Here is a 25,130-nt window from a genome sequence, read left to right as displayed (position 1 = left end):
ATGATGTTTCAGTTCAATGTTAGAAATGTAAGTGAAATTTATTATCTACTCTTCGCATACTTTGTGTTTAACGTACCTGTCTGTAGTATTATTTGTATTAAAAAATTTGTTAGTATTTGTTGCTCCTCCTAATATTTTTGGCAAGATCCGCCACTATTTTAGATAACATATATAATTCAACGAATGTAACAATTTTTTTTATAATATAACTATAAAATTGTGAGCTTCTCAAAGAAATTTAAAGGCAAGAAAAATATAAATCAAACTGTGAGGAAAATTATGAAGTACAAATAAATTGTATACTTATTACAAATTATTATTTTTTAAGAAAAGGAAACTTGCCAAGAAAGTAAACCCCATTGAAATATATGCTTTTTAATAACATATAGGTATTTTTAATATTAATCAGTACTCATCGAATGTGTGCACTCACAAATAAAATTAATGCATTTCGAAACTAGAGAAGGGAGACACATATTTGTTGGACAATCACCATCATCTTTACATTCTTCTGCAAAGTCAAACAACAACAAATCAATGTTACCACGAGGTAATGAAATACTCCCTCTGTTTTAAAATATAAGTCAATTTTACTTTTTAGGTTCATTCAATTAATGATGTATGTGGTCCATATTATAAATCACATACATCATTAATTGAATGAACCTAAAAAGTAAAATTTACTTATATTTTGAGACGGAGGGAATATTATGTATATAACATTAAGAAGAAATTAATGTCAGAAACTACTCACGTCCATTGGTTACCACAAGAAATATAAAAAGAAAGATTGTGAAAGCATAAACAAGTTTAAGAATTTGAGCCATATTTTTCTCCTTTACATCTAATAAATAAAATGTGTTTTTAAACTTTATAAATAAAAATTTCTTGCTTTGTTAATACCAAGATAATAGTTTTTTACCCTTAAGAAGTTGTAAGAGATCATTAATAAATTGAAGTTATTGTTAAAGGTCTTTAAAATAGATCATTGTGTTGTGTTTAAACTTGATGCTCATTAAATTTTTATTATATATATTTTTAATTTATATTAGCCTTTCATAATAGATAAGGGATAAGTCCGAAATGATAATTAATAAAGATAAACGTTGAAAAATAAAACTAATTTTATAAATAATGAACCTAAGTGGTGCCAACACAATGTTTTCTAAATTAAAAGTAACATAAGATGCATTTTGTTGTTGACAATATTATATGATCGATGTTGTGACACTCTACACTAAAAATAAAATATTTGATATTTATCGTTAAATAATGAAATTCATTTGCAGATAAAAACTCATGTTTTCAAAAGCCTTTAATATCAAGGTAACTCTCCATCATCTTTTGAAAAATCCACAATAACAAAACTTTCCTTAATGCCTAATATTTTAAAATCATGATCATTGTACAATATTAGAGCTGTCAAAACGGGCCGGGTCGTATGGGCCAGCCCGTTTAGCCCGATTAATTATAGGGCTTGGGCCTTAAATATTGAGCCCGAATTTCAATAGGGCTTTTTAGCCCGGACCTAAAAAGCCCGCTATCCGTTAGGGCCAGCCCGAACGGGCCGAGGGTAGCCCGCTAGCCCGCATAACAAAAAAAATCCAATAAATTATATATATTTGTCAAATAGTTCTTTACTTAGTTGATTATCAAAGTAATAAATAAAAGTGAAAATTCAATGAATTGACACAAATATACATGTAATATAAAATTATATTTACTTGTTTCGTTATTTATAATTTTAAAGATCGAATATATAAATATCTATAACCATAACGTATCTAATTTATTTAAAATTGCTTTCCTCGCCGTTTTAGTTTACGACATTTGTACGAAAATGTTTACAATTTATTTTTGTTCTAGACATTATTTATAAAAAAAAAATTATAGGAGTATTTTATAGTGCTTTTTTTTTAAAATATATATATATATATAATTTTTAATACAGGCCGGCCCGTGTAGGGCCGGGTTCGGATAGTATATTTCAAACCCGTTTTTCAACCGGGCTTTTTGGCCCAGACCGATAAAGCCCGAAGCCCTTCAGGGCCGGCCCTAAACGGGTCGGACCGCCCGTTTTGACAGCTCTATACAATATTAATCAGAACGTCTATGATCAAATTAGCATACATTTATCCCAACCCGATATTACTTATTAGAGAAGACAAAATTAAAAAATAATAGACATTAAACTTTAATATTGACACAAAATAAGTAAACTAAGATCTTAAAAGAAAACACATTTTTCAATCCAAGTCAGAAAATATGAAAGATATTATAATAAAATATTTTTTAATAGGTTTTCCTAAACACATAAACATCTTTATCAAATCATTTAACTCTATTGAAAAACAAACTAGTTCGAGTTAAACCATAAAGAACATCCTGTATCAAAATAAAATAGAGAGAAAGGTAAAGGAAACCACATTGTATGTCTATATTAGTTCACAATCTAACTGACTACTACCTCTAGTCCCCTATAAAGAGAGACTTTCCCTCAAAATAATCAAGGACTTCATCAACTATAAGTATTCAATTATAATTACCATAGTACTCCCTCCGTTTCTTTTTAATTGTCACTTTTGAGTTTTTTACACAAACCAAGACAACAAATACATTTTACTACTTTTGATACAACAATTCATCTTTTTTCTATAAAAACCTTCATCATTTAATATCTTATTTCATATACTTATCTCTCTACAATAAATAATCAAGGGTAATAAAGGTAAAACAACATTTAATGTTGCATTGAACTTTGAAAGTGACAGTTAATTAGAAACAAAAAATTTATGCAAAAGTGACAATTAAAAAGGAACGGAGGAGATAGTATGTTCTAGGAGTAGTAGCATCCTATGTCTGCTATATTTTCCTAAGTTCAAGTTCAGCTTTTTCATAACCCACTTGGCCTTGTATTCTAATTCAATAGAAAAATGATAAACATTTCCATAAACCAAAATATCTTTATATCTAATCCAAATGTGCATTTGCAAACAACATTTAAAAAACCCTAAACCAAGCAGATTTGGCGCTAAGAATATAATATTCAGATCTCCCAACTAATCCCCCCAAAACTTATGTAATTACCTAGATGCATTTAATGATGATTTTGAAATTCAAATCTCCCAACTACTTCATCTATATTCAGTTCTGGCATGTTTCCAAAGCATTAGGGTTCCAATGAAATGTGTTATTACTATCTATAAATTACATTATTCCCTTGCTCTTGCTTGCCTCATTCATCACCCCTGTGAAGTGATGGCTCATCACAGCATCCAGTATCCTACCATTGTTTAACTGGTACTCATCTTCTCTCTCATTGATGCGCTATTTCTTCTCTCCGCCTTCTCTCTGTTTCTGCCTTCTCTGTTTCCGCCGTCGCATCATTCCGACATCTGTGAAATTACTGCTGTTTTGTTTTTTTTAAAAGGTTGTTGATGTTTTGTTTTGGTGAAGAGTGTGAGGCAGAGAGAACAAATACAGAGGCGAGAGAGGGTGAGGACGGTGGCAACGGTGGTGGTGGTGACGGTGAGATGATATGGTGATAGATGACGTTAATGGCGTTCAGATCTGAGTGCGAGGTGCTGGATGGTGGCGGTGGTGTGATTTGTGTACTGTTAAAAGTGAGAAGAGAGAAGATGGAAAGAGAGAGTCGAAAGTGAAATACTTTTGCTCTGATTGGCATTCTAAGAAAATGTGAAACTATAATGGATTGTGGATGTTTGAATACAACTGTAGCACCTGCTATGCTTTGTGTTTTGTTTAAATCATATTATTTGTTATAACTCATTGTTGTCCACCATTTTTGTGTTTGCAAGACCAAATCAAATAGACTGAAATCCTTTACTAATAAAATAAAAATCTGAATGCACTAATCTTCACAAAATTTTGCTCAAATCTGCCCCCTGTACCTTTCATCTGAGAACCTAATCCCCTATTAATGATATTTTGGTTTTAAACGGTCTACTAAAGTTGGAAATGTAGAGCACATATTAAACCAAGAGGGTCTCATTCTCTTTCAATTCTATGTTAATCGGAGGAATATTTTCTGCTTATTATATATGGTTATGACGTAAAAGTGTATGAGTCAATTGTTAGTAAACATAGATTTACTGATATGTTAGTGTCGTTTGTAACTAGGCAAGATTTGCTTTGAGTAATCACCATTAACATTGTTCTAAAAGTGGCATCTTTCTTATTCAATCTATATGTGCCACTTTGATATTAGTTTAGCTGTTCATATATATTTGTTGAGTTGTGTTATTTGAACATCATTTTATATGATAACCCTTGCAACAAACAAAATTTTACAAAGAAAATAAGTGATTGGCACAAAAACCAAAGCAATAGAAAGAGAAAGTGAAAATATAATGTGAGTATGAAAGAGAAAGGTGTCACAAAAGTTGTCAAAAAATGGTTGTTCAAATATCATTTCTCATATTTATTTTGCATTTGTGCTCTTGCTTTTTTTCTTTAAAATGATTTTATATTTTACAGGTCATTCTGTTTTTTAGTTAATGAATTGGAAATTATTCACATGTGTACAATATATTATCTCTGGGTAACTATTTATTTTGTTCATGGTGTGGTTATCATCTTGGTACTTGGTTTATTATATTAGTGTTGGTTCAAGAAGTTGAGATGTGTAGAAGTTTCTTGATATTATTTTCTCAATTTTTTCTACTTCAGGAGAACATTCAAGATGCATAAATAATTTTTTCTTGAATTCTTTTGATGTAATTTATTCTAAGATCAAATAGATCTTATATATTTGAATTGTGGTCAAGAACTCCACAAACCTCTATGAACAATAAGCAAGTAAAATCATAATTTTTGCAATCCTTCAAGGATGATTTAATATTAAATTTTAGTTCTTCAGGAGTTATATTTCAAATCTTCATAAACAATTATCAAGAAACTTCTTTATTTGAGCGATCCTTTAGAGATCTTTAAAATAACAAATTAATTCTTCGAGAACAACATTACTTTCTTAACGCGTAACTCTCCAATACTTTTTTAAAATAAAACAATGATAGAATAGATATTATTTTCAACCATAAATCTATCAACATCAATGAAGATTATAATTTTTGCTATCCTTCGAGGATGCTTAATATTAAATATTTAGTTCTTCAAGAACTATTATATATATATATATATATATATATATATATATATATATATATATATATATATATATATATATATATATAACCTTCATAAATAAGGATACAAATTTGATTGTTTGCCAATCTTTCAGAGATGTTTTAATCTTAATTTTTTTTTTCTTCAGGAATTATATTATACATGATCTATATAATGATTAAGAACAATTCTTTTGCGCAATCCTTCAGGGATACTCGATATTAAATTATTGAAAAATTTATTAAGAATATCAAAGATACTAATGTGTTAACTAAATAAAAATCAATAAAAATATAATAGATTGGCATGACAAAAATGTAAATTTAGTAGATATTAACAAAGATCTAGTTCTTCAAGAACTCACCACAAACATCTATCGAGAACAAAGGAAAATCACAATATTTTTATTTTGCAATCTTTTATGAATTCTTAAAATTAAATTATTCGTTATTTGAGAAATCCTTCAAGGAGATTTAATAATAAAAGGAAAAAAAAATTAGTTCTTCAAGAACTGTATCATAAAATATCTTCATTGTTTGAACTATCCTTCAGGGATGATTTGTTGTTGAATTCTTCTGGAATTTAACAAAAATAAAGAAAAAAAAGATATGTTAATTATAAGTTAAAGAGCATTTTCAACAAAATTTATGTGCGATATAAAATAAAAATAATAATTGACATGAAGCATGTTCTATATTTTTAAGCTTCATGGGTGCGAAATTAAAGCTATCCCTTGCCTAATTATCATAGTCTATACACTGAGAAATTAAAAAATTGTAGATAATTCACTAAAACAAAATTTGAAACAAAATGAAGAATTAAAAACATAGAGATGTAATGAACCATTAGCAAACATGAATCACGGTCTAGAACCATCAAATGTAGAACCATCAAATGTTCAAATTGCTTCTTTAGATTCTTCAACTCTTTTCATTGTAGAAATTGTGATTAATCTTCTGCTTTTGTTTATGACTATATCATACTCTTTATCATACTCAATCTCATATTGTTAGAGCTTCGTGTTGATAACGTGTTATGAAATTAATTTAATGTATTGCAAGATATTGTACAACATAGAAGAACAGAGAGAAAGGGATAAAGAGATAACAAAATGAGTATGTTGACAAGGTTACTCATAAAAACTCAATAATTTTTCAAATTTTAAATTTAAATTTAAATACAAGCCATAATATAAGAAACATAAAAATATTGACAAATTTTAGTAAATATTTTTATAAACAAAGATGATCCTTTTATAAAATTAAATTTGAATTTAAATAAAATAACATTATTTTTTTACCTCAAATTTTGATACTTTAATAATATAGATACTAAAAAATTAAAATTAATTAATTAACTCTAAATTCTAATTAATTAAATATTTTGTGTATTGAAATATTTATTAATTTTATTGTTAGTTGTATTTTTGTTTGGTTTAATTCAACTAATACACAAATAATGTACATACTTTTTTTTTAGGAAATGTACACACTTTGATGTGAAACTGATTAGGATAGTTAAAATGAGATATTCATGCATTCGTCTTGGAAAAGAATTCCACCTAAATCTAGCACGGAGTCCAGGTTGGGACTCATTAATCATTAAGGAGTATTTTGTGGAATAATCTATTAGGTATTGATGTGATAGATCGTAAAGGTGATGCATGTCATTTGAAAGTATTATTATATCATGTAGTGAAATTGTCGAAATAAAATCATGTGGTAACTTTGTTTTTATTAGAGGAAATGACCAAAATACCACCATATTCTATTGGTTTCTTCACTTGGAATTCGGAAATCGCAATTGGTTTGTTTGATTGTTTGAATTGCTATGAATTTGGAATGTGTCAAATAGGTTTTACACTGATACAATGGTTAAACTTTCTTATTGATGTTTCTAATTCATTGTTTCATTACAAAGTTTCAATTCAACATGTGAATTTCAATGTTTTAATTCAAAATTTCTTATTGATGTTTCAATTAAAATGCACTTTATTAATGATGTTTCAGTTCAATGTTAGAAATGTAAGTGAAATTTATTATCTACTCTTCGCATACTTTGTGTTTAACGTACCTGTCTGTAGTATTATTTGTATTAAAAAATTTGTTAGTATTTGTTGCTCCTCCTAATATTTTTGGCAAGATCCGCCACTATTTTAGATAACATATATAATTCAACGAATGTAACAATTTTTTTTATAATATAACTATAAAATTGTGAGCTTCTCAAAGAAATTTAAAGGCAAGAAAAATATAAATCAAACTGTGAGGAAAATTATGAAGTACAAATAAATTGTATACTTATTACAAATTATTATTTTTTAAGAAAAGGAAACTTGCCAAGAAAGTAAACCCCATTGAAATATATGCTTTTTAATAACATATAGGTATTTTTAATATTAATCAGTACTCATCGAATGTGTGCACTCACAAATAAAATTAATGCATTTCGAAACTAGAGAAGGGAGACACATATTTGTTGGACAATCACCATCATCTTTACATTCTTCTGCAAAGTCAAACAACAACAAATCAATGTTACCACGAGGTAATGAAATACTCCCTCTGTTTTAAAATATAAGTCAATTTTACTTTTTAGGTTCATTCAATTAATGATGTATGTGGTCCATATTATAAATCACATACATCATTAATTGAATGAACCTAAAAAGTAAAATTTACTTATATTTTGAGACGGAGGGAATATTATGTATATAACATTAAGAAGAAATTAATGTCAGAAACTACTCACGTCCATTGGTTACCACAAGAAATATAAAAAGAAAGATTGTGAAAGCATAAACAAGTTTAAGAATTTGAGCCATATTTTTCTCCTTTACATCTAATAAATAAAATGTGTTTTTAAACTTTATAAATAAAAATTTCTTGCTTTGTTAATACCAAGATAATAGTTTTTTACCCTTAAGAAGTTGTAAGAGATCATTAATAAATTGAAGTTATTGTTAAAGGTCTTTAAAATAGATCATTGTGTTGTGTTTAACCTTGATGCTCATTAAATTTTTATTATATATATTTTTAATTTATATTAGCCTTTCATAATAGATAAGGGATAAGTCCGAAATGATAATTAATAAAGATAAACGTTGAAAAATAAAACTAATTTTATAAATAATGAACCTAAGTGGTGCCAACACAATTTTTTCTAAATTAAAAGTAACATAAGATGCATTTTGCTGTTGACAATATTATATGATCGATGTTGTGACACTCTACACTAAAAATAAAATATTTGATATTTATCGTTAAATAATGAAATTCATTTGCAGATAAAAACTCATGTTTTCAAAAGCCTTTAATATCAAGGTAACTCTCCATCATCTTTTGAAAAATCCACAATAACAAAACTTTCCTTAATGCCTAATATTTTAAAATCATGATCATTGTACAATATTAGAGCTGTCAAAACGGGCCGGGCCGTATGGGCCGGCCCGTTTAGCCCGATTAATTATAGGGCTTGGGCCTTAAATATTGAGCCCGAATTTCAATAGGGCTTTTTAGCCCGGACCTAAAAAGCCCGCTATCCGTTAGGGCCAGCCCGAACGGGCCAAGGGTAGCCCGCTAGCCCGCATAACAAAAAAAATCCTATAAATTATATATATTTGTTAAATTATTCTTTACTTAGTTGATTATCAAAGTAATAAATAAAAGTGAAAATTCAATGAATTGACACAAATATACATGTAATATAAAATTATATTTACTTGTTTCGTTATTTATAATTTTAAAGATCGAATATATAAATATCTATAACCATAACGTATCTAACTTATTTAAAATTGCTTTCCTCGCCGTTTTAGTTTACGACGTTTGTACGAAAATGTTTACAATTTATTTTTGTTCTAGACATTATTTATAAAAAAAAAATTATAGGAGTATTTTATAGTGCTTTTTTTTAAAATATATATATATATATATATAATTTTTAATACAGGCCGGCCCGTGAAGGGCCGGGTTCGGATAGTATATTTCAAGCCCGTTTTTCAACCGGGCTTTTTGGCCCAGACCGATAAAGCCCGAAGCCCTTCAGGGCCGGCCCTAAACGGGTCGGGCTGCCCGTTTTGACAGCTCTATACAATATTAATCAGAACGTCTATGATCAAATTAGCATACATTTATCCCAACCCGATATTACTTATTAGAGAAGACAAAATTAAAAAATAATAGACATTAAACTTTAATATTGACACAAAATAAGTAAACTAAGATCTTAAAAGAAAACACATTTTTCAATCCAAGTCAGAAAATATGAAAGATATTATAATAAAATATTTTTTAATAGGTTTTCCTAAACACATAAACATCTTTATCAAATCATTTAACTCTATTAAAAAACAAACTAGTTCGAGTTAAACCATAAAGAACATCCTGTATCAAAATAAAATAGAGAGAAAGGTAAAGGAAACCACATTGTATGTCTATATTAGTTCACAATCTAACTGACTACTACCTCTAGTCCCCTATAAAGAGAGACTTTCCCTCAAAATAATCAAGGACTTCATCAACTATAAGTATTCAATTATAATTACCATAGTACTCCCTCCGTTCCTTTTTAATTGTCACTTTTGAGTTTTTTACACAAACCAAGACAACAAATACATTTTACTACTTTTGATACAACAATTCATCTTTTTTCTATAAAAACCTTCATCATTTAATATCTTATTTCATATACTTATCTCTCTACAATAAATAATCAAGGGTAATAAAGGTAAAACAACATTTAATGTTGCATTGAACTTTGAAAGTGACAGTTAATTAGAAACAAAAATTTTATGCAAAAGTGACAATTAAAAAGGAACGGAGGAGATAGTATGTTCTAGGAGTAGTAGCATCCTATGTCTGCTAGATTTTCCTAAGTTCAAGTTCAGCTTTTTCATAGCCCACTTGGCCTTGTATTCTAATTCAATAGAAAAATGATAAACATTTCCATAAACCAAAATATCTTTATATCTAATCCAAATGTACATTTGCAAACAACATTTAAAAAACCCTAAACCAAGCAGATTTGGCGCTAAGAATATAATATTCAGATCTCCCAACTAATCCCCCCAAAACTTATGTAATTACCTAGATGCATTTAATGATGATTTTGAAATTCAAATCTCCCAACTACTTCATCTATATTCAGTTCTGGCATGTTTCCAAAGCATTAGGGTTCCAATGAAATGTGTTATTACTATCTATAAATTACATTATTCCCTTGCTCTTGCTTGCCTCATTCATCACCCCTGTGAAGTGATGGCTCATCACAGCATCCAGTATCCTACCATTGTTTAACTGGTACTCATCTTCTCTCTCATTGATGCGCTATTTCTTCTCTCCGCCTTCTCTCTGTTTCTGCCTTCTCTGTTTCCGCCGTCGCATCATTCCGACATCTGTGAAATTACTGCTGTTTTGTTTTTTTTAAAAGGTTGTTGATGTTTTGTTTTGGTGAAGAGTGTGAGGCAGAGAGAACAAATACAGAGGCGAGAGAGGGTGAGGACGGTGGCAACGGTGGTGGTGGTGACGGTGAGATGATATGGTGATAGATGACGTTAATGGCGTTCAGATCTGAGTGCGAGGTGCTGGATGGTGGCGGTGGTGTGATTTGTGTACTGTTAAAAGTGAGAAGAGAGAAGATGGAAAGAGAGAGTCGAAAGTGAAATACTTTTGCTCTGATTGGCATTCTAAGAAAATGTGAAACTATAATGGATTGTGGATGTTTGAATACAACTGTAGCACCTGCTATGCTTTGTGTTTTGTTTAAATCATATTACTTGTTATAACTCATTGTTGTCCACCATTTTTGTGTTTGCAAGACCAAATCAAATAGACTGAAATCCTTTACTAATAAAATAAAAATCTGAATGCACTAATCTTCACAAAATTTTGCTCAAATCTGCCCCCTGTACCTTTCATCTGAGAACCTAATCCCCTATTAATGATATTTTGGTTTTAAACGGTCTACTAAAGTTGGAAATGTAGAGCACATATTAAACCAAGAGGGTCTCATTCTCTTTCAATTCTATGTTAATCGGAGGAATATTTTCTGCTTATTATATATGGTTATGACGTAAAAGTGTATGAGTCAATTGTTAGTAAACATAGATTTACTGATATGTTAGTGTCGTTTGTAACTAGGCAAGATTTGCTTTGAGTAATCACCATTAACATTGTTCTAAAAGTGGCATCTTTCTTATTCAATCTATATGTGCCACTTTGATATTAGTTTAGCTGTTCATATATATTTGTTGAGTTGTGTTATTTGAACATCATTTTATATGATAACCCTTGCAACAAACAAAATTTTACAAAGAAAATAAGTGATTGGCACAAAAACCAAAGCAATAGAAAGAGAAAGTGAAAATATAATGTGAGTATGAAAGAGAAAGGTGTCACAAAAGTTGTCAAAAAATGGTTGTTCAAATATCATTTCTCATATTTATTTTGCATTTGTGCTCTTGCTTTTTTTCTTTAAAATGATTTTATATTTTACAGGTCATTCTGTTTTTTAGTTAATGAATTGGAAATTATTCACATGTGTACAATATATTATCTCTGGGTAACTATTTATTTTGTTCATGGTGTGGTTATCATCTTGGTACTTGGTTTATTATATTAGTGTTGGTTCAAGAAGTTGAGATGTGTAGAAGTTTCTTGATATTATTTTCTCAATTTTTTCTACTTCAGGAGAACATTCAAGATGCATAAATAATTTTTTCTTGAATTCTTTTGATGTAATTTATTCTAAGATCAAATAGATCTTATATATTTGAATTGTGGTCAAGAACTCCACAAACCTCTATGAACAATAAGCAAGTAAAATCATAATTTTTGCAATCCTTCAAGGATGATTTAATATTAAATTTTAGTTCTTCAGGAGTTATATTTCAAATCTTCATAAACAATTATCAAGAAACTTCTTTATTTGAGCGATCCTTTAGAGATCTTTAAAATAACAAATTAATTCTTCGAGAACAACATTACTTTCTTAACGCGTAACTCTCCAATACTTTTTTAAAATAAAACAATGATAGAATAGATATTATTTTCAACCATAAATCTATCAACATCAATGAAGATTATAATTTTTGCTATCCTTCGAGGATGCTTAATATTAAATATTTAGTTCTTCAAGAACTATTATATATATATATATATATATATATATATATATATATATATATATATATATATATATATAACCTTCATAAATAAGGATACAAATTTGATTGTTTGCCAATCTTTCAGAGATGTTTTAATCTTAATTTTTTTTTTCTTCAGGAATTATATTATACATGATCTATATAATGATTAAGAACAATTCTTTTGCGCAATCCTTCAGGGATACTCGATATTAAATTATTGAAAAATTTATTAAGAATATCAAAGATACTAATGTGTTAACTAAATAAAAATCAATAAAAATATAATAGATTGGCATGACAAAAATGTAAATTTAGTAGATATTAACAAAGATCTAGTTCTTCAAGAACTCACCACAAACATCTATCGAGAACAAAGGAAAATCACAATATTTTTATTTTGCAATCTTTTATGAATTCTTAAAATTAAATTATTCGTTATTTGAGAAATCCTTCAAGGAGATTTAATAATAAAAGGAAAAAAAAATTAGTTCTTCAAGAACTGTATCATAAAATATCTTCATTGTTTGAACTATCCTTCAGGGATGATTTGTTGTTGAATTCTTCTGGAATTTAACAAAAATAAAGAAAAAAAAGATATGTTAATTATAAGTTAAAGAGCATTTTCAACAAAATTTATGTGCGATATAAAATAAAAATAATAATTGACATGAAGCATGTTCTATATTTTTAAGCTTCATGGGTGCGAAATTAAAGCTATCCCTTGCCTAATTATCATAGTCTATACACTGAGAAATTAAAAAATTGTAGATAATTCACTAAAACAAAATTTGAAACAAAATGAAGAATTAAAAACATAGAGATGTAATGAACCATTAGCAAACATGAATCACGGTCTAGAACCATCAAATGTAGAACCATCAAATGTTCAAATTGCTTCTTTAGATTCTTCAACTCTTTTCATTGTAGAAATTGTGATTAATCTTCTGCTTTTGTTTATGACTATATCATACTCTTTATCATACTCAATCTCATATTGTTAGAGCTTCGTGTTGATAACGTGTTATGAAATTAATTTAATGTATTGCAAGATATTGTACAACATAGAAGAACAGAGAGAAAGGGATAAAGAGATAACAAAATGAGTATGTTGACAAGGTTACTCATAAAAACTCAATAATTTTTCAAATTTTAAATTTAAATTTAAATACAAGCCATAATATAAGAAACATAAAAATATTGACAAATTTTAGTAAATATTTTTATAAACAAAGATGATCCTTTTATAAAATTAAATTTGAATTTAAATAAAATAACATTATTTTTTTACCTCAAATTTTGATACTTTAATAATATAGATACTAAAAAATTAAAATTAATTAATTAACTCTAAATTCTAATTAATTAAATATTTTGTGTATTGAAATATTTATTAATTTTATTGTTAGTTGTATTTTTGTTTGGTTTAATTCAACTAATACACAAATAATGTACATACTTTTTTTTTAGGAAATGTACACACTTTGATGTGAAACTGATTAGGATAGTTAAAATGAGATATTCATGCATTCGTCTTGGAAAAGAATTCCACCTAAATCTAGCACGGAGTCCAGGTTGGGACTCATTAATCATTAAGGAGTATTTTGTGGAATAATCTATTAGGTATTGATGTGATAGATCGTAAAGGTGATGCATGTCATTTGAAAGTATTATTATATCATGTAGTGAAATTGTCGAAATAAAATCATGTGGTAACTTTGTTTTTATTAGAGGAAATGACCAAAATACCACCATATTCTATTGGTTTCTTCACTTGGAATTCGGAAATCGCAATTGGTTTGTTTGATTGTTTGAATTGCTATGAATTTGGAATGTGTCAAATAGGTTTTACACTGATACAATGGTTAAACTTTCTTATTGATGTTTCTAACTCATTGTTTCATTACAAAGTTTCAATTCAACATGTGAATTTCAATGTTTTAATTCAAAATTTCTTATTGATGTTTCAATTAAAATGCACTTTATTAATGATGTTTCAGTTCAATGTTAGATATGTAAGTGAAATTTATTATCTACTCTTCGCATACTTTGTGTTTAACGTACCTGTCTGTAGTATTATTTGTATTAAAAAATTTGTTAGTATTTGTTGCTCCTCCTAATATTTTTGGCAAGATCCGCCACTATTTTAGATAACATATATAATTCAACGAATGTAACAATTTTTTTTATAATATAACTATAAAATTTTGAGCTTCTCAAAGAAATTTAAAGGCAAGAAAAATATAAATCAAACTGTGAGGAAAATTATGAAGTACAAATAAATTGTATACTTATTACAAATTATTATTTTTTAAGAAAAGGAAACTTGCCAAGAAAGTAAACCCCATTGAAATATATGCTTTTTAATAACATATAGGTATTTTTAATATTAATCAGTACTCATCGAATGTGTGCACTCACAAATAAAATTAATGCATTTCGAAACTAGAGAAGGGAGACACATATTTGTTGGACAATCACCATCATCTTTACATTCTTCTGCAAAGTCAAACAACAACAAATCAATGTTACCACGAGGTAATGAAATACTCCCTCTGTTTTAAAATATAAGTCAATTTTACTTTTTAGGTTCATTCAATTAATGATGTATGTGGTCCATATTATAAATCACATACATCATTAATTGAATGAACCTAAAAAGTAAAATTTACTTATATTTTGAGACGGAGGGAATATTATGTATATAACATTAAGAAGAAATTAATGTCAGAAACTACTCACGTCCATTGGTTACCACAAGAAATATAAAAAGAAAGATTGTGAAAGCATAAACAAGTTTAAGAATTTGAGCCATATTTTTCTCCTTTACATCTAATAAATAAAATGTGTTTTTAAACTTTATAAATAAAAATTTCTTGCTTTGTTAATACCAAGATAATAGTTTTTTACCCTTAAGAAGTTGTAAGAGATCATTAATAAATTGAAGTTATTGTTAAAGGTCTTTAAAATAGATCATTGTGTTGTGTTTAAACTTGATGCTCATTAAATTTTTATTATATATATTTTTAATTTATATTAGCCTTTCATAATAGATAAGGGATAAGTCTGAAATGATAATTAATAAAGATAAACGTCGAAAAATAAAACTAATTTTATAAATAATGAACCTAAGTGGTGCCAACACAATTTTTTCTAAATTAAAAGTAACATAAGATGCATTTTGTTGTTGACAATATTATATGATCGATGTTGTGACACTCTACACTAAAAATAAAATATTTGATATTTATCGTTAAATAATGAAATTCATTTGCAGATAAAAACTCATGTTTTCAAAAGCCTTTAATATCAAGGTAACTCTCCATCATCTTTTGAAAAATCCACAATAACAAAACTTTCCTTAATGCCTAATATTTTAAAATCATGATCATTGTAAAATATTAGAGCTGTCAAAACGGGCCGGGCCGTATGGGCCGGCCCGTTTAGCCCGATTAATTATAGGGCTTGGGCCTTAAATATTGAGCCCGAATTTCAATAGGGCTTTTTAGCCCGGACCTAAAAAGCCTGCTACCCGTTAGGGCCAGCCCGAACGGGCCAAGGGTAGCCCGCTAGCCCGCATAACAAAAAAAATCCTATAAATTATATATATTTATCAAAAAATTCTTTACTTAGTTGATTATCAAAGTAATAAATAAAAGTGAAAATTCAATGAATTGACACAAATATACATGTAATATAAAATTATATTTACTTGTTTCGTTATTTATAATTTTAAAGATCGAATATATAAATATCTATAACCATAACGTATCTAATTTATTTAAAATTGTTTTCCTCGCCGTTTTAGTTTACGACGTTTGTACGAAAATGTTTACAATTTATTTTTGTTCTAGATATTATTTATCAAAAAAAATTATAGGAGTATTTTATAGTGCTTTTTTTAAAAAAAAAATATATATATATATATATATAAAATTTTTAATACAGGCCGGCCCGTGTAGGGCCGGGCTCGGATAGTATATTTCAAGCCCATTTTTCAACCGGGCTTTTTGGCCCGGACCGATAAAGCCCGAAGCCCTTCAGGGCCGGCCCTAAACGGGCCGGGCCGCCCGTTTTGACAGCTCTATACAATATTAATCAGAACGTCTATGATCAAATCAGCATACATTTATTCCAACCCGATATTACTTATTAGAGAAGACAAAATTAAAAAATAATAGACATTAAACTTTAATATTGGCACAAAATAAGTAAACTAAGATCTTAAAAGAAAACACATTTTTCAATCCAAGTCATAAAATATGAAAGATATTATAATAAAATATTTTTTAATAGGTTTTCCTAAACACATAAACTTCTTTATCAAATCATTTAACTCTATTGAAAAACAAACTAGTTCGAGTTAAACCATAAAGAACATCCTGTATCAAAATAAAATAGAGAGAAAGGTAAAGGAAACCACATTGTATGTCTATATTAGTTCACAGTCTAACTGACTACTACCTCTAGTCCCCTATAAAGAGAGACTTTCCCTCAAAATAATCAAGGACTTCATCAACTATAAGTATTCAATTATAATTACCATAGTACTCCCTCCGTTCCTTTTTAACTGTCACTTTTGAGTTTTTTACACAAACCAAGACAACAAATACATTTTACTACTTTTGATACAACAATTCATCTTTTTTCTATAAAAACCTTCATCATTTAATATCTTATTTCATATACTTATCTCTCTACAATAAATAATCAAGGGTAATAAAGGTAAAACAACATTTAATGTTGCATTGAACTTTGAAAGTGACAGTTAATTAGAAACAAAAAATTTATGCAAAAGTGACAATTAAAAAGGAACGGAGGAGATAGTATGTTCTAGGAGTAGTAGCATCCTATGTCTGCTAGATTTTCCTAAGTTCAAGTTCAGCTTTTTCATAGCCCACTTGGCCTTGTATTTTAATTCAATAGAAAAATGATAAACATTTCCATAAACCAAAATATATGGAGACATACCAAGTGGTGTCTTATAGGCAGTCCTATAAGGCCAAAGAGCATCATGCAAAATAACAGGCATAGGATGCTATCAAAAAACTGTAGAAAGGATCTCTGGGATTGGTGTGTAACCAAATAAACTGTAGAAAGGATCTCTGAGATTTCAATCCACCTGTATAATGTGAAAACTGAGCACAATGATTTAAAATGTATTGTATATTGGGAAAAAATATGCATGTGAAATATTACCTATGTGCAGAGAATTATGAAATAAGGTCTATTAGACTCCATTGCTGCTGAAATGGATGAAAATTTAATGAAGGAGGGACAATGTTTGTTTTGGGAGAGAAAAAGAAGTAGTATAATTAGGTATATATATTTATAGAAAAAGTTTTTAGTAACAAGGACTTTTAAGTCATTCATAAAATTCAAATGCATTATCTATTGTTCAACTTTGGTTAACTATATATATATATATATTTTTTTTCTTTCGCATCGGTTTTCTATCCACCAATGGTGGGCGACTAATCCAACTCGTGCGTAGAGTCATGCGCACTGGTCAAACGTTGTTCCCCCTGAAAATCGAACCTGGTATTCCTCAAATACGTCCTTGCCACTGGAGTCCAAACAACTTAGTTAACTATACTTTGTCTGTATACAATTTGCCACTTTCTGAAATAGAATATATTATTTGAAAGTGTGTGTAGGACATATCAAGTTAGAGTACTTTTATTGTGATAGATGAGAGAGTTTAATCCTGACCTTTAGATTAATCATTACCATGATATTGAATTTTCATAACCACATGGTATCTTTCATAGAATCATATTCTGTGTCTTTTCCTTTCTTCACCATGAAAGAAGAATCCAAATTCTTAGAATCATCCCTTTGTATTAGTGTCGTGATATATTTTTTTTCTTTCTGGTTCTTAGTTGAATCAACTCATATTCTGAATTTCCTATCTCTTTCATACATCTATAAAATTCCACATTTCTTCATCTCTTTGTTCATATGATAATTTTCTATTTACATTTATCTACCTTCCGAATCTAGATCAATGACAAGCGTATGCTTTTCATGTTCAATTCAATTTTGCAAATCAAATCATGTAATTGACCTAAACAAAATCCAATTTTTAACCTAAAAAAACAAAAAAGGACTTATTATTATTATGGTTAATAGGTCTTTACCCCTGTAATATAGGTCATTTTTGGTTTTCTTCCCTGTAAAATTTTTATTTTTGATTTACCCCCTGTAAAATATTTTTGTTTTGATTTACTCCCCTAATAGGCCAAACAAAAACAAAAAAAAATAAAATAAAATTGGTCTTTGTTTCAAAGAAATTTACATGGGATAAATCAAAACAAAAACCAATTTTATTTTTTTTTCAAGAAATTTTCGTTTTTGTTTGGCCTATTAAGGGGGATAAATCAAAACAAAAATATTTTACAGCGGGTTGAATCAAAATAAAAATTTTACAGGAAAAACCAGAAATGACCTATATTACAGGGGTAAAAACCTATTATCCCTTATTATTATTATTATTATTATTTCACCAGAGTTTCAAATGGTCAGTGGTCATGAGACATAGTCGAAGTAATTAGTTGGCAATGTTACTGTTCGTCGGTGTTCTTGTTTAGCGTAGTTCGTCGCCGTTGTTCCTCGTCTGGAACAAAAGTTTTTTCATGGTTGTGCGTATTTTTGGATCTGAGTTTAGATGTTCCTATTTTCATATTACTTTTTAAATTGGATTTTTCATGGTAATTTGTGGTTATAAATTAAAATAATGAAAGAGATACTAAAAATAAAGTAAAAATTGAATCATGGAGATGAACCAAGTGGAGAGGGAATTATGTGAAGAAGTGAGAAGAAGAAAACATGAAAAGTAAGAGACGATGGAAAAATTGAGAATAATCAGGCACGTAAGTCCACTATTATAAGATTTTTAATCAGGACCATTGATTTTGATCTAATGGTTGATAAAAGACCCTCTCATCTCTCATTGTAATTATTCTCTTTACTTGATATGTCTTATATATATATACACACACCATTAATATTTTGACATTTTATTATTGTACTTATACTTATAGGTAAAGTAGAGGTTTATTTGATTGTTAACCATAATATATATATATATATATATATATATATATATATATATATATATGAGATAGGATCAAATGACACCAAGGTGTCAAATTAAATTTGACACCAAATCCTAGCCATTAATACGGTTTTAATCTAACGGCTCCCATAAACTCATTAAGTGTTCACATGCTTGATCAAGTGACCCATCTTTTATTTTTAGAAATAATTTATTCTTTCTTCTTTTGGTTAATTCCTTTCCAATAATTCTGTGATTCTATTTTTTTTTGTTGAAAGATTCTACATGTTTATTCTTAGGGCTCTTTTGCACATGAGTTACCCCTATTTCCTATTTCATTACTCCAAAACTTAATTGCCGTAATTTTTTTGAGGTTGTGTTTCTCTAAGGGGGGTGTATTGGATTAGGATTTTAAAGGACAATTTTTGTTTAAAAAAGTCTTGAGGATTTTAAAAGATTTTCCAAGATTTTGATGACTTTGATGATTTTAAAAGACTATTAAGGATTTCAATGGATTTAATTCATAAGATTTTAAAGGATTTGAAATGATTTTATGGATTTCAAGAGATTACAGATTTTATGAATTTTAAGAAATAATTGAAAAAAATATCATAACACACTCTCTTTCACAAAATCTCAATAAAGACTCTTTTATTTATTTTATTTTATTTTTTACGGGAGAGCTAGAGCTACAAAATCTCAATAAAGACTCTTTTATTTATTTTATTTTTTACGGGAGAGCTAGAGAGAGAATGAATGAATCAGAGAGAGAGAGAGAGAGAGAGAGAGAGAGAGAGTGGTTTTTTTACGGGAGAGTTAGAGAGAGGTTTTTTATGGGAGAGCTAGAGCTATAGAGAGAGAGAGAGAGAGAGAGAGAGAGAGAGAGAGAGAGAGAGAAGGGAGGAGAGAGAGGGAGAGATAATAAAATCTTAAAGAAAAAAACAATCCTAAGAAATCTCATGTTTTCATGAAAGACTTTTTCATGCTAAAATTTCACTAGAAAATCCCACAAAATCCATCAAAATCTGATTTATTAAACAATCCTTCGAAATTTGAATGATTTTGAATACCACTAGACTTTTTTTAAGTGATTAAGAGTCTTGATTGAATACCACAAGACTTTTTTTAAATGACAAAGAATCTTGATTGAATAACACAAGACTTTTTTTAAATTGGAAAGAGTCTTGATTGAATACCACACGACTTTTTCATGATAAAAAAGTCTTTTAAAATCCCTTAGAATCATGATCCAATACACCCCCCTAAATCAATCACGTATGTTGTTATGTTATGGACATTATTTTTCTTATTAAATTATATACTAGTAATGATTCTTTTTTAATTGGTCCAAGATGACATTACCAATACATGTTGTGCTTCTCACATACCTCTTTCTCTCTTTATCAATATGGTGTTAACAATTGTTATATGGACTTGATTTTGTAGTTATTGGCTTCATGTAATTCCTTTGTTAAAAATTAAATTGAACTTCAGGCGAAGACATGTTTGATTTTGTGAGAGAAGCATACTTTAGTTAAATTGAATGTTGTCTATTTCTATATCACGTCGTTTTCGTTGCATTATTTTTGTCTACGGTTTATCTAGGCCAAACTTGGTTACGGTGGCCTGTAGGATTTTCTGATTTTGGTTGGTACAGATGTTGCGTTACGGATTTCAATCATCGCGGTATGAATTACTCATAACTGGTACAGATGTTGCATTATGGATTTCGATCATCGCGGTATGAATTACTCATAACATTGCATAAAGAACTTAAATTAGATAATTATTCATTATTCACTTTGTTAATGTTTTTGGCATCCCTAGCCCTTCTCTAAAACAATTTTCTTTAAGACTCTTCGAAACGACAATTAAGTTTGGACAACAACCACAATGTTAAGTTTTCGCCTAGTATAGGAAAAGAGAAGATGGAAGTTGTGATGTTGAATAGCTTGGGAAGTGAAGCATAAAATAGTGGTATAGCAAAAAAAAATGGCAATTAGGTTTTGGAGTAATGAAATAGGGGTAAATCATGTGCAAGAGAGTCCTAAGAATAAACGATGTAGAGTCCTTCAAAATAATATAGAATATTAGAATTTTTGGAAAGGAATTAATCAAAAGAAGAAAGTTTAAATTATTTCTAAAAATAAAAGGTGGGTCACTTGATCAAGCATGTGAGCACTTAATGAGTTTATGGGAGCCGTTAGATTAAAACCGTATTAATGGCTAGGATTTGGTGTCAAATTTAATTTGACACCTTGGTGTCATTTGATCCTATCCCTATATATATTTATAGGGCCGGCCCATAGCCCGTTGAGGCTGGGCGACGACACCGGGCCTCCAATTTTTTGGGGCCCAAATTTTTTTTTTTATATGTAAGCCACGAAAATAATGGTTATATATCTATTAAAAGCGAATTAATTCAATCTGTATAGCTTGCTTTAGTGATGTGGCCATTTTTTGATGAGTGTGAGGTCATGTGTTCAAGACCCACAAAAGTGTGATTTTTAATATATTTTTTTTAAATAACTTATTTATTTTTTTGGGGCCCAGATTTTTTTTTTTTTGCATCCCTTATAAAATTAAAACCGGGCCTATGAATTTGTTAAGACGGGCCTGTATATATATATATGAACAAATTTAGTTTTTATAAACTTAAAAAAGGACTATAAGTGTATGAATATAATTCAATTTTATCCGATGATTAGATAAAAAATTTGTTTCAAATTATTAACTTACTTTAGACATGTGAGAATTAGAGACATGTGAGTAGTAGAGACATATGAATGAAATCTCGTACACTTTGCATGGTTATGATAAGAGAATCACATGAATGAAATGATTTATCAAATTACATATCAAAATAAAGATAACATTTTTTAGATACATTCCAATAAGTCAGTTCAATTATTGAAAGAATATTATTGCCACTATTTTAACTACTATTTTAAAAGTAATACATTTCTTGTTTTTTTTTTTGGTGACACATTTCTTGTTAATAACACAAAAGACACAATACTGTTAAAAAATATTTTAAAATAAAGTATAGTAAACTCTACTATTCAATGAAGGACAACAATATTGTATTTAAATGCTTCTTCTCAATCTTATATAATTCATATGAAACGTTGGTGCAAGCATCAATAAACACATCGTTTGCAACTTCATATTATCTTTGATAACCATGAAGATCAGAACAAAACTAGTAAAAGCAGATCAAACGATTAGAAACTGGAGTTTGTATTTGTGAATAAACCACATATCACCCTTTGACACACCAAGAACATCAACGCAGCTGCAATTATTCACATGTAGCAAAACTTTCAATCTAATCTATAGTAGTAATCAACAACGGGAAAGGAGGCTAAGCCTCCGTGTGTGGTGGCCGAAAAAAGTCAGCGTCGGAGCCCTAATAAGAAAACCCTAGCAGACACGTTTCTTTCTCAAAATATATTCCTCTGGGTGTCGGGTATCGAACCGAGTTTCTGTCGGTTGAAGAGAGAAACTCTCAACAAAGTGATTTCTCGGGAGACAGGCTTTCAAAAGATATTCCAATCACAATAAAGATGTCGTTGGTATTTAATATTTGATAGTAAATTAGAAAAGTACTAATAAATAACTTTTTAAATATATATATGATTTTGTAACAATGGTAATTTATTTAATATAAAAATCAAAACCTAACAAGTTTCAAATATTTAAAAATAAAATAATTATTAAAACTTAAAAGGTATGAATATTAATTTAATATTTTTTTTATCAAAATTATTATATTTTTGCAAGGGTAGTTTTTTCATTAACATATAATATATATCATTTTTTATTTAGCTTATCTAACATATATAATTGAATTATTTAGAAACTCATTATTATTTTTTTAAATTGAAATGTTTTAAGGTTAATACATGTTTACCCCTGCAATATTAGCGATTTCCGGTTTACCCCCTTATAAAAAAATTTGTTTAGATTCCAACCTTGTAATTTGAAGATTTTTAGGTTTGGACCTTCATGAATTTTAACCGTACAAAGTAGATGATATGGCAAGGGGTAAACTAAAATATCGATGATATGACAGAGGGTAAACCAAAATTCTCTCAAATTACAAGGGGCAAAAGTACATCAAATTTTGTAATTTGATGCCATGAAGGTCCAAAATCAAAAAATCTTCAAATTACAGGGTTGGAATCTAAACAATTTTTTTTACATGGGGGGTAGACCAGAAATCGCTAATATTACAGTGTGCTAAACATATATTAACCCAATGTTTTATTATGTAGTGTCAATGAGTTAAATATGTCTCTTTTCTCCACAACCCTAGTTTTTCTTTTGCCTCTTTGTTTCACTCTTTCTCGGTAACTCTTTGTCTCTAATTCTCTTCTCTATTTATAAGCTCTAATTGAGTTTGTTACCAATCTTTTCAGATTACTATATGTCCTCTAGGTTTGTTACTAATATTTTCAGAATACTATTTGTACATCTAGATTTTGTTAATATTCTTTTTGTAACTATACCACCTTGCTATTCACACATCACTCTGCTTAAATCATTAAAACAATACTCAGTTCACTAACTACACCTTTTTCTACCTAATTTTACTAATCCACATCCGTTCGCACTCTACTTTCTTATTCTCTCTAAAAACTCTATTTTCTTTCTAAACATTATTTTCTCTCACTCTTTAACCGACTAACCAACTCATCTACTTTCTCATTACCTATTCTTCCAATAAATACGAATATTTAAATTAATACTACCTAACAACCAATACTAATAATAACAATAATATTATCTAATAATAATATTAATAAACTAATATTAAAAGTTGGGGTGTTACAAAAACATCAATAACACAATTAAGCTAAAACCCTATAATTGAACATAAACCAATATGAAGAACATAACCTTTTTCCCCCTTACCTCTAACTCCACAAGCTAAGCTTCTTAGCTCCAATCTTTCCCTCTACTTTAATTCTCCTAAGCTTTCCTTCCTTTCTCCCATTGAGCTCTTCTTTTTTCTCTTCATTTCTCCATTCTCTCTCTACCATCTACTGTGTAAACTTCACAAATGATTTCACAACCCTAGTTTGTGACTACTACTAGTCTTATATACTCCCATCAATTGGGCTTAGTTCACTTACGCCTATTTGGCTTAGTCTTATTGTTACTAACAAATAACACTGCTCATTCTAATTCACTTAATATCCTCTTTTACCATTTACATCTATTCTATTAACTCTACAAAGTTACTACTAACCTCAATTAATATTTCTCCTCTTCTAAATTACTAAAATGCCCTACACTCCAAAAATTACCAAAATACCCTTAATTTCTCAATTTCTAATAAAATCCAATTAACCCAACAATTAAAACACATCAAAAAATTAAATAAATAATAAAACAATCAAATAAATAATATCCTAAAAATCGGGTCGTTACAAAACAAACACCATACAACACCGGTGGAGGTAGACGACGGTGCTTCCATTCCGGCGAACTGCCGAAAAGGCAGCAAGAAGCCTCCCGATGACTCGGACAGAGAAAGTAGCAGTATGTCTCTTCATCGTTCCCGTCGTGGTAAACCTTTGAACTGCCATGGAGGGAAGGACTCTCCTCCGTGTCAAAGCCTTTGAAAGAAGGAAAATTACTCTCCAGAGCGCCGTCACAGGAACTACCACAAAGGACCTTTCACCAAGAAGTTAGCAAAATATCATTTTCTCCGCGTTTTTTGAAAAACCGCCCAAGCAAGAGACTTATGACATTACCAAAGACCCGGACAAACATGTG

The 25,130-nt window shown here is 29.0% G+C and overlaps 3 long non-coding RNA genes across 3 annotated transcripts; all 3 read right to left on the bottom strand.

Annotated features, from left to right (window-relative positions):
• Window positions 1–237: 237 nt before the first annotated feature.
• Window positions 238–918, bottom strand: LOC11431633 (uncharacterized). The gene is made up of 2 exons (XR_003012601.2): window positions 755–918; window positions 238–511 (listed from the first exon to the last, which is right to left on the bottom strand). It is a non-coding gene; the product is annotated as an uncharacterized lncRNA (long non-coding RNA).
• Window positions 919–7,379: 6,461 nt separating this feature from the next.
• LOC120580480 (uncharacterized) lies at window positions 7,380–8,060 on the bottom strand. Its single transcript, XR_005646182.1, has 2 exons — window positions 7,897–8,060; window positions 7,380–7,653 (listed from the first exon to the last, which is right to left on the bottom strand). It is a non-coding gene; the product is annotated as an uncharacterized lncRNA (long non-coding RNA).
• A 6,454-nt stretch (window positions 8,061–14,514) lies between these two features.
• Window positions 14,515–15,195, bottom strand: LOC11423473 (uncharacterized). The gene is made up of 2 exons (XR_003012270.2): window positions 15,032–15,195; window positions 14,515–14,788 (listed from the first exon to the last, which is right to left on the bottom strand). It is a non-coding gene; the product is annotated as an uncharacterized lncRNA (long non-coding RNA).
• Window positions 15,196–25,130: the final 9,935 nt, after the last annotated feature.

The sequence above is a fragment of the Medicago truncatula genome, chromosome 5, assembly GCF_003473485.1.
Source record: "Medicago truncatula cultivar Jemalong A17 chromosome 5, MtrunA17r5.0-ANR, whole genome shotgun sequence".
NCBI classification, from domain to species: Eukaryota; Viridiplantae; Streptophyta; class Magnoliopsida; order Fabales; family Fabaceae; genus Medicago; species Medicago truncatula.
This window is presented reverse-complemented; position numbering and strand designations above follow the sequence as displayed.